Raw genomic sequence first — 12,372 nt, forward strand, 5'->3', positions numbered from 1 at the left:
CCTAAGGGTAACAACCGTAATTTCCAAACATACACCAGTCCGGGATAGGACTGGTACATCGGGTGAAACGGAAGAGGCCGTGCTGGAGTCAGCTCGTAATAGTCCATACATGAGTACAAGGGCGACTGCACAACAGGTGAACACCAGCCTTCCGTCCGTCTGGCGAAAACTGCGTGAACATAAATTTCACCCATACCATCTTCATCTACACCAAGAGGCGTTATTACGAAGCTCGAATGGAGTTCTGTCGGTGGCTAGTAGCCAGGCTGGATAGTGATTCAGCATTCGTATCGCACATCTTGTCGGACGAATCGCGCTTCCACAATAATGGGAACGTCAGTCGCCCCAACATGCACTATTGAAGTCCACACTGGTCCGACAGGTGGCCCATCAATTGTGATGGGGGTGAATGTATTGTGTGGAATCATGGGGCATCGCCTGATTGGGCCTCATTTCTCTGATGGCCATTGGGCGGGCCCACGATACCTGCTCTTGCTGCGTCTGGAACTCCCACTGCTGCTGGAGGATGTGCCCCTGCAGGACAGTTTGACGATGTGGTTGCAACAGGATTGATCTCCGCCACGTTCGACTTTACACGATCGTAACAATCTGAACAGGGAAATGGATAGGACGAGGAGGCCCTGCTTCTTGGCCCGCCAGATCACCGCATTTAACGCCGTTAGACTTCTTGTGGGAGCATTTGAAGAACTTCGTTTACACTCAAGCGCAGGAAAACCCCGAACAGCTCCGGCAACTCATCACGCACGCCTGCCGAGCAATTACACCTGCAGAGGTTAAGACGATCTATTGGACACCGGGCCCGAATGTGCATAAACCAAAATTGTCAACACATCGAGTATTTGCTGCGATAAAACATTGTCAAGGAAGTTGTGTTCCTATTATTTCCGGTCCGGATATGTCCGGCCTGCTAACTAATCGGCCACAAACACATTCATTCACACACAGTTTGTATGAAAGCTGGTATTGAACTTACATTAGGTGCGGGATGTATTAAATAAATGTTTCCAAAATATGGAATCTTCGCCCCGGACTCGAATCTCCTACCTCACACGTAAGCCCTCCCCACCACGCATTTGCTCACTACGCTACGGTTCCGAACGGCACACCATGCAGCTTATGGCATGTGTTAGGTTTACTGCGGTCGCATTATCAATTAATGTTTCACCGGCGTGTCAGGTTCATTTGATCTAGAAGGCACACGCATGCCTTCCAGAGTTTAATAGGATTATTACGGTGTCCTATCACGGTGAGGCGGTATACAAGTAAACCACGATATCCGGTTGTGTTGTCTGAGCATACCGGCAGGACATAATTAATATTGCGGGTTGCATATAACTACCTTGGAAGAGGTGCCTATGTAACACGGTATGTATGCATAATTTGTTCGATAACCTGCATTACTATAGTAATATTGTAGTAGTGTGTTAAAAGGTACTCGTGTTAGAAAGGGAGTGAATATATCCTTAATTTTAAAATTCAATTTCTCCTCAACCGATCGTCGTAGTAAACTGATTCTTAGTGTTCGCGGGGTTATCTGTGGAACGCAGAGGTGAGGGAAGGTGCGGGTTGGAATGGGTCTATCTACGAGAGACAAAGATTAATTTAAAACTTTACAATAAAGGTTATATTTCTTTTCAGTAAATTAAATGTTATCAAACAATATTTCAGGTACAAAGTTGCAATTTTGATACGCGAACAGAAAACCCAAGGCAAGGTAATCTACAAGTTTCCGAAGTCGCGATAAGGAGAGAAATCTCCCAAAACAGAACTTTCAAAAGCACTTCGCCTTCCCAACGCACCACTCATTATTACACAAATACCAGAAAAGAGCTTTCATGCTCTCCAAATTCAACCAAGGAGACTGCGCTCCCAACCCTTACAGCCTGATTAAGGCAACCTTTAAGTTTACATTACTAGGCCTCTCTAGGCACACCCTGCAGTTTACAACTCCATGGTAATTACTTTTCTGTTACACAGGGGTATCTAGTACCCACAAGAAAAACAGGTTACATTACTGACCCAAACTCAAAAATCTATGGAGGCGTACACTTGCGCACCTTGAAAACCAAGTGTTAAAACCCTACTTGGGCTTGCGGCCCGATGATGCAGAGGCTAATCAGACACTACTGAGGTGACTAGAAGGACAAGTTAATTGGTAATTTACAGGAGCGAAACAGTTACAAAATCAGTCACCTCAAGATAAATTGAAGGGGAATTCGAGAGGGTAACGCACTCTCTATCCCCGATTTACAGTTTAAGTCTATGAAATTTTACATTAAAAAGAAGAAAGTTTACATTTTCGAAAACAGACGGTTACATACTTAAAGGTCAGAAACTTCCCCTCGGGTCAGTTTGCTGAGATCACTACTTAGATGTGAAAAGTGTTGGCCTTTACCTTAGTTGATATTCTGCCTGCCGAAGATAGAGGCCACCGCCTCCTGTCTTAACACACACACTCAGTAATTCGATGATGAATAAGACAAGTTAACTTGAAAAATCTGCAGATTTTATACCCAAGAGGAGTGTTCGAGAAGGCTCAGGACTCAATCCGGACACACCCTCTCATGTTATTGGATAATCAAAAAGTTACAGGAAGCCTATGATTGGCTGAGAAATAAATACAGAAAATTTGCCAGTGGACAGACTCAAAAGCTGGCGGGATGGGAAGGAAGTGTTGCAAACCTTGAAGTACCAAAAATAATGAGTCAATTCAGTTGAGAAAACCAATAAACAAATTTCTTCAAATCTATAATTATTCCACTTTGCACCAGAGTGCATGACCACAGTTCTTTAGTAGAGACATAAATGGAGGAAAGTGCCAACTTCTTGTGATAAAACAAAACAAGGAAATCCAGTCAGTTTAGGAAACCTTGAAATAACATAGTCATCTGTTATTAAGGAGTGACATCTTCTGATCATTGTTCCAACTTCATGCACTAGCTGTTTTAAGATTTGTTCGATGGATAGCTTCCCTTAAGGCGCTTCTTTTAAATGTGCCGGGTTGAGGTGTACATCTCGGTACAGACTTCCCTCCCCCCAAAGGCCTTCCGCGGGGTGACACAGTAGAACTTAAAAAAGAACATATTTTAACGTTGGAATTTCACCTTTTCATGAGAAGCTTTAAGATAACTCTTAGCCTTCTTCCATATATCTCTAAGACTACCGGGATCTATTGCCTCTGGTAAGTTGTCATTAATTGACGAAAGGTTAGAGACGGGTGTGTTAGGAACAAACTTAAACTTGAGAGATGCGGGAGTGAACTTGTGGGACTCATGAACCGCCGAAATGAGAGCAAACACTAACCAATGCAGGGAAGTATCCCACCTGGACTAATCTTCATGATGAAATGCAATTTAAAGCCGATCGAAAATTGCGATTGACCTGCTCAGCCAGAGACGGTTGAGGGTAATAAGCAGAAGTTGTTACGTGTGAGATATACAAGTCAAGACAGAATTTCCGGAATAGGTTAGATGTAAACGCTTTAGCATTATCAGAAACTATATAATGACAAGGAAAGCAAAGATAATATTCAAACAAGAAATTGTAGACTGAGCGGTGGCCAGCTTAGTCGGAAATAACCATGAAAATCTAGTGAAGCCGTCTCCACACACCAGGAAGAATTTATTCCTGTTCCCCTTTGGTTGTGGGAAAGGTCCGACTTAGTCTATATATAGATATTCATAGGGCGAGACGCTTGATGCAATGACAAGGACCCTAGCTTAGTGGGCAAGATGGGCTTACTAAGCAAGCAAGAATTACAGGGTTTCACCATTTCCGTATTTTCACCGTCCATACCCTTCCAAATAAACATCTCTCGGATCATTTCCTGAGTTTTGAAGATGCCTAAATGCCCCACAAATGGGGTCCCATGACAGTATTTGAAGATCATAGGCACAAGCACAGCTAGAACCACTACTTTCATCTTCTGATTGTACGTCGAAGGGCAACACAAAACCCCGTTCCTCAATACATAAGGGACAACATGTTACCCAGAAGAAAGGGTTTCCATTATAAGAGCATCAGTCAGGATAGCATTAACCCCTGAATGTATGGGTATGGACATGGGAAGAGAAAAACTATCCTCCTATTCATTGGTCTCCACTTCATGTGAAAACATGCGGCTTAGTCCGTCAGCGCCTACATTTTCTGATCTTCTAATATGCCGCACATCAACATGTAATGCAGAAATCCTGATGGCGCAGCGGGCGATATGTCCAATACGACGAGGCCTAGTTAACACCCAACTTAAGGCTTGCTTATCCGTTTCTAATTCAAATTTGGTATGCTCAAGGTAAAGGCGGAACTACTCTAGGGAAAACAAAACTGCCAAACCCTCAAGTTCATAGATTGAATATTTGGCTTTTTGAGCCGATAAAATCCTAAAAGCATATTCGATGGGCCGCCTTCCGAGATCCGTTTCCTGAAGAAGGACGGTGGCAACAGCAGATGACGAAGCATCTGTTTGGACAATGAATTTCTTAGAGAAATCTGGCATGGCTAATACAGGGGCGTTACAAAGAGCTAATTTCAGATCTTCAAAAGTGTCTTGCTGAGACGCACCCTCTCATTTATTGGATATTCAAAAAGTTACAAGATGCATATACCTGGCTGAAAAATAAATACAGAAAATTTGCCATTGGCCAGACTCGAAAGCTGGCGAGATGAGAAGGAAGTGTTGCAAACCTTGAAGTACCAAAAATAATGACCGTCAATTCAGTTGAGAAAACCAATAAACAAAATTTCTTCAAATCTCTAGTTATTCCACTTTGCACCAGGGTGCATATATGGAGAAAAGTGCGAACTTCTAGTGATAAAAAAAAACAAAGAAATCCAGTCAGTTTAGGAAACTTTAAAATAACATATTCCTCTGTTATTTAGTAGTGACATCTTCCGATCAATGTCCCAACTTCATGCACTAGCTGTTTCAAGATGTGTTCGATAGATAGCGTTCCTGAAGGCTCTTCTTTTAAATGTGCCGGGTTGAGGTGTACCTCCCGGTACACACAGCTTAAAATGTATCAAGAATTACCATCTAACGAATGATATCTGTCAAGCAGTTTCTTCTCAAACTGTCAGGCATAAAATAACTTTGAACATTAAATATGTCTCGGATGATATGTTCAGTGACTTTTAGAGTAACTAATAGATTGGGAGTGGAAATATCCCTTAATTTAAATGTTGAAAATCCCTCAAGCCATTAGTTGCAGAAAATTGATTTTCAGATTAAAATTTATCAAACACCATCTTCTAACCGGTGATACATACAGGGTGTTAGGTGTATACGTGCAGATATTTAGCTAGTCGGTAAAGAAAAATACATCTCACAACATATGCTATGTACCGTTTACCTTGTCCTATTGGTTTACCCATAAATGAAGCGAATATTTTAGGGTCTAATGTGTTTTGAGCGACCGTAGTAGGAAACGCCGCTTATGTTATACTGTCCTCGTGAGTAGAGAACAGTAGCAGAGTTCAGAGGTTGTTGAGCCTCCCCCTAGCCGGTGGGCAAGACCACTTCCTGTACTCGAAAACCGGTCTAGGGTACTCTGTGAGATGTACAGTACACGTAATCCTTACCGACGTATCCAGTGATTGTTTTGGATTCATAGTCATTTTGTCATCATCATTCGTTTTAGATTTTAGTTAATGGATACATTTTGCAGTTTTAATTGTCGTTTCATGTCGTTGCAACATGATGCCGCGCGCCCGCTCCCCCCCCCCCCTCGGTGGAATGTACATAATGGTTCTAATCACAAGTAATCTCATGTTTCCAGTTCACCACTTGGTCGCCTCTTACGACAGGCAGGAAATGCCGCGGATGTATTCTTCGTCTACACCCCCCGTCCACAAGGGGTATTGGTAGATTTACTGGCACGTAAAAGAACTCTTGCGGAAGAAAATTCCGGCACCCCAGTTTCTTCGAAAAACGTAAAAGTAGTTGGTGGGTCGTAAAGCAAATAACATCAGTTTTAAAAGTGCCGCAGGGTATTTGTAATAGAAGGATTATTATTGGGCAAGAAATGATGTCTAACTGACCCGTTTAATTAGAGCTTCCGTAAGAATAATGGTAATATAATAAAAATTATACCGGGAGAATTGGCCATGCGGTTAGGGGCGCGCGGCTGTGAGCTTGCATGCGGGAGATATTTGGTTTGAATCCCACTGTCGGCAACCCTGAAGATGGTTTCCGTGCTTTCCCATGTACACACCAGTCAAATGCTCGTGCTGTACGTTAATTACGGCCACGGCCGCTAACTTAACTCATAGGCTTTTCCTATCCCATCGTCCCCATAAGACCTATCTGTGGCACTAGCAATAATAATAATAATAATAATAATTCCATACGTTCCACAACGCAGCGCGGCACCAATCATCTCGCCGGGCTGAGTGGCTCAGACGGTTGAGGCACTGGCCTTCTGACCCCATCTTGGCATGTTCGATCCTGGCTCAGTCCGGTAGAATTTGAACGTGCTCAAATACGTCAGCCTTGTGTGAGTAGTTTTACTGGCACATGAAGAACTCCTGCTGTACTAAATTCCGGCAACTCGGCGTCTCCGAAAACCGTGAAAAATAGTTAGTGGGACGTAAAGACAATAACGTTATTATTATCACCTTACCTGCATGGTTCATAGGGGTATCTTACCTGGAGTTCCTCAGGTACGTTACTAGAGCTTTCAGAGGACGCGCCGTTTCGACTACGCAGAAACATGTGGTTTTTACACGATGGTGCACCACCTGATATAATACGCTTACTGCGTGATCATTTGGATCAGATATTTGGTCAATGGTGGAAAGGACGACATGAACCCATCAACTGGCCCGCCAGATCTCCAGACCTTAATCCAATGGATATTTATGTCTGGGGAGAGACAAAAACAAAGTATATCGCACTAAAGTACCGACTTCAGATGACCTCCAAGAACGTATGTTTTAAGCAGCAGAGGATATTCGGAAAACCCTCGTATCTTGGCTCGAATACGTCGCAACTGGATTCGGAGAATTTTCTTTTGTTAGTTGCTTTACGTCGCACCGACACAGACAGGTCTTATGGCGACAATGGGACAGGAAAGGCCTAGGAATGGGAAGTAAGTGGCCGTGGCCTCAATTAAGGGACAACCCCAGTCAATGCCTGGTGAGAAATTGGGAAACCACGTATAACCATCTTCAGGGCTGCCGACATTTGGGGTTCAAACCCCCTATCTCCCGGATGCGAGCTCACAGCTGTGCGCTCCTAACCGCAAGGCCAACTCTCCCGGTACGGAGAAGTGAAGCCTTCATAAAAGCCCAGGGTGGTCACTTGAATAATAGCTACGAGTTTCACTTTGGTATGTCAGATGTTACACCATTTCTGCAGCGTATTGAGCTGGGAGTTCAGTTCTCAATCAATGTAGTATTTTGATTCTCGATAGTTCGATACTCTCATAAATCCGAGCAGAAAAATTGAAATACCGGTAACAAAAATTATAAATCGAGAGTTTCAGTGCACGATTGCCTTGCACATGGCATATGCAGAACACAACACACGGAAGACGTGCTTGTTAAAACATTGACCTTGAACGCAATTCGGCAGCTCCTCATTTCTACACTGCAAGTGGTATGGGTTCATTGCGTGTGTGTGTGTCTGTTGATGTGCATGTTTGATGTTTATACACAAAACCTGTTTGTCACACTTCTTCCTCTCGTGCTAACCACAATATGAAGTTACAGCTGATTTATCGCCAAGAGACCTGGTTCAGGTCTTACGCTTGGTATTCTGGAGTTAACTACTGCGATCGATGTTGGCACGTTTGAAGTACACTTCATCTTGTTTCCTCCTAAACCACGCATATTTTACTATTTTCTTCCCTGCCTTTCAGCTCTTAAAGACCTGATAATAATAATAATACTAATAATGATAATAATAATACCGGTAATGTTATTTGCTATACGTCCCACTAACTACTCCTACTGTTTCTGGAGGCGTTGTAACTTAGTGCCGCAGAAGTTCTTTCTACGTGCCAGTAAATCTACCGACTCGAGGCTGACGTATTTGAGCACCTTCGAATACCACCGGACTGACCCAAGATCGAGCCTGCTAATTTGGAACCAAGAATCCAGTGCTTTAACCGTCTGAGCAACTCAGACTGGCCATTTATATTTTGATAAATTTATTAAGCACTGCAAAGGCAGCTGTAAATCGCACCGACACATACAGGTCTTATAGTGGCGATGGGACAGGAAAGGCATAGGAATTTGTTACGTCCCAATAACTACTTTGACGGGTTTTGGAGACGCCCACCTGCCGGAATGTTGTACCGCAGGACTTTTTAATGCAAGTAAATCAACAGACACGAAACTGGCGTATTTCAGCAGCTTCAAATACCCCCGAACTGAGCCTCCATCGACCTGCCAAGTTGGGATCAGAAGACCAGCGCTCTATCGTCCGAGCTACTCAGCCCGGCATTAGAGCTGGGAATAAGTTGGTCATGCGGTTAGGGGCGCAAAATTGTGAACTTTTATTTGGGAGAGAGTGGGTTCGAACTCCACTGTCGGCAGCCCTGAAGATGGTTCTCCGTGGTTTCCCATTTTCACATAAGGAAAATGCTAGTCGCTGAACCTTTATTAAGGCCACGAAAGCTTCCTTCTCACTTCTACCCCTTTTCCGTCCCATCGCCGCCATAAGACCTATCTGCGACGTAAAGCCAATTTTTGAAATGTCATCATATTTAGGACATTATACAACTGTCGAGATGCATAGTTATAAACTATGAGAAGTATTTTCTGGGCAGACATTATTGGCGACTAGTCAATAATAATAATAATAATAATAATAATAATAATAATAATAATAATAATAATAATAATAATAATAATGGTATTTGCGTTACGTCCCACTAACTACTTTTACGGTTTTCGGAGACGATGACGTGCCGGAGTTTAGTCCCGCCGGAGTTCTTTTTACGTGCCACTAAATATACCGGCACGAGTGTGGCGTATTTGAGCACATTCAAATACTACCAGAGTGGGCCAGTTTCGAACCTGCGAGGTTGGAGTCAGAAGGCCAGCACCTCAACCGTCTGAGCCACACAGTCCGGCAGGAAGCACGAAATGTAGGTACGTTTAATTTATTTATTTGTGTAATATGTCCATTATTCGTTTGAAGCAAAACGTTGGCTGTGCTTCGATAATTCAATTCAATCCCATGCTTGCTTTCGTTGGCGTGAGGAACTGTCTTCTTTCTTCTACCGTTACGCAATGCACAACGGGGATCGTACCGTATTTTATGTCCCGGCCCGCCTATCACAGACAATAATTATATCACACGCTCGTACAGGTCCCGCACCGACACAGGTTTTCAGGTAATTTCCATACTCACTAGACCACGGGGCTGACGACAACAGATATCCCAATCCCCTAAAGGACGTAACAGCAAATGAACCAGTATTAACGCTGACAATTCGATACATCTCCAGGGTCCGAAACCAATAACTAGGGTTGTCTGAAGCCCCTCAGACGGGAACTAAGTACTAACAACAAAACCAGTCTGGCGAGAACGTAACGTAATATGGTATACACTGGTAGCAGCCTTCAGCTGTTATCGTAGTTCAGTTGCTCGTAAACATAAAACTAGTTTGGTAAGTATATTACGTAACATCTCGTGGCTTTGCATAGGTAGCGTTCAACTGTTACGGTAGTACATTTGCTCTTAAACATAAACAGAAACCAGTTTGGCACGGATGGCGCGTGACTTGCCTGTTATCAACTGAAAGCTATTCATTCACAGAACAAGGCTACTACCTATTCTAAAACATCGTATCCCTTTGCTCTCGAAAATAACTTCCGCGGATTACTAAAAGTTTGATATATACTGGTTCGTCGCATCGTTCTCTATTGCTACAAGAAATATCTCTACGTATACCCCTCTACCTTCCCCATTTTCACCCCAGGCAAATGCTGGGGCTGTACCTTAATTAAGGCCACGGCCGCTTCCTTCCCATTCCTAGGCCTTTCCCTATCCCATGCTTGCCATAAGATCTATCTGTGTCGGTGCGACGTAAAGCAAATGGAAAATAACACTTAACATTAACATTCAATATCTCTTCAACCGATCGTCATGGTTAACTGATTTTAGCTTAACTTTTTTCACAAATCATCCTTCAACCGGTTATATATATCAGCTCGCCCCGATTGTTTCTTTTTAAACTTTCGGGTTCAAAATGACTTCTAACATGAGAAAAGTGTAAGATAATGCTCTAAAATAATTTTCAGAGTAAAAAATAGGCAGGGGTGAAAACATACCTTAAAAATTCAATCTCTCTTGAACCGATTGTCCTTGAAAACGAATTTTCTGCTTAAAAAGTATCCTTTAATAGGTGATACATATCAACCTACGCCTGTTTCTATTTCAAAGTTTTGGGATAAACGTGGCTTCGAACGTAAAAAATCTTGGATGATTCTTTAAATGACTTTTAAGTAAAAATACGTTGGAGGTGAAAATATCCCGTAACAAAAGTTTTTCTTATCAACCGGTAGTCTTAGAAAACTGTTCTTTAACTTATTATGTTTGGTTTTGGTTGCTCTAAACCTTCACATATTGTTTCTACCTTTCATCCGTATATCTTTGGTGTGTATAACTCAGTTGATATCTAATGCTGGTTTATGTTGTGTGACGCATGCTCTTATATTTATTTTGTCTTAACATGTTTTTCTCTGCAGGCTATAATAACAGAGATGATCGGGAGTTCAAACTTTTACCAAGTTGCTAGAAAATGGTTAAACCTTACGTAATAAAACTTAAAACTTAGGAATGTTACGTCTTAGGCAATTAATAAAGTTATTCATGCTGAAATGGTAGTTTAGGGAAGTATAAAACTGTATCTGCGTATAATTACGTTATCAGCGGTTCTGTCGAAAAATACTCATGAATATAGCATTTCTAATCCCTTTTGTCTTTACATGATTTTTCGTACAGGCCATAAACAGAGAGATGATGGCTAATTTAGGCTTTGTTGAGTTGCGAGAAAATGGTTGAACGTAATGTAAAGGTTAGGAATAAAGTGCAATCGTGTAGGCCAGGGGTTCACACACGTGGTACGCATGATACGAGCGATAGGCTAGTAATGTCGTCTGTGTGCGTGAGCACTCAAACATTACACTGCTGTCCGTCCCTGCTAACGTCCTCTACATTCCTCCGCTACGCGGTTACCAGTTCGCCTCCCTCGGTTAGATCAGCGTGAACGGTGATTATGCAATATTTATAAGTCCCGTTGTGCATGTGTAACTGTTGTGTGTGGTAATTTTGCTTTTGTGCAAGGAGACTAAACTATGAAACGATTTTTGATGACCCGTTCTACTTCAAAGGGTAGTGTTAACAAACTTACACCACAGGCCAATCGTAAACACGATGAAAGGTGCTCACAGTTCGGTTTCATAGTGAAGCCCGCCACAGAAAATAGTGACAATCTCTTCCCCAATGTGGTCTTTGTTTCGAAACAATTTCGAAGCAAAGCATGAAGCCTTATGTACTGATGCGTCACCAACATTCTAAGCACTTTGATTTGGTTGGTAAGCTCATTGAATTTTATACAAGAAAATGTACTTCTTCAAGAAAGAAAATCTATGTATGACAATATCAGTACTGATACTAACTTGATAAAGGTATCATACGGTACTTTGCTAGTTATAGAATGGCAAAAGATAGAAAGTCTCACAGAATAGATGAGACACTTTTACTGCTGGCCGCTATGGATAATGTACAAGCCGTATTAGGAGAAAAGGCAGCCAAAGAAATTCAAAAAATACCATTGTCAAATAGCACAATGAAAAGGTAAATTCTGGATTTGTCTTTCAATAGAACAACTTGCTTTGCAACTCCAAGAACGCATTTATTTTGCACTTCAAGTACACGAAAGCACCGATGCCACAAATATGGCGCACCTACTTGTGTTCGTACGGTATGATCATGTGGAGAAATGAGAGAATAGTTTTTGTTGTGCAAACCATTTGAATCAATCACTACAGCGGAACTCATCTTTAACATCGTTGAAGAGTATGTGCTAAAAGCAGGCATTCCCTGGTCCATGTTTGTGTGTAGATGGAGCAAAAGGTATGCCGGAAAATCTAAACTCCATTTTACCGGATGCTGTGAAAGTTATTAACTTAATAAAGCCTAGGGCACTTAATTCAAGATTATTCTCCTTCATGTGTGAAGATATGGTGGGCAAGTTTAATACTCTACTCGTACATACAGAAATTAGGTGGTTAACTGGAGAGAATTTTTTTTGAGCGATCCCTCTGAACTGAGGTCAGAGGATTTTATGTTTCTAACTGAAAAAATAATGACGAGAAATTAGTTGGGTGATAAAAATGGTT

This window comes from Anabrus simplex, chromosome 3 (genome assembly GCF_040414725.1).
Source record: "Anabrus simplex isolate iqAnaSimp1 chromosome 3, ASM4041472v1, whole genome shotgun sequence".
Lineage (NCBI taxonomy): Eukaryota > Metazoa > Arthropoda > Insecta > Orthoptera > Tettigoniidae > Anabrus > Anabrus simplex.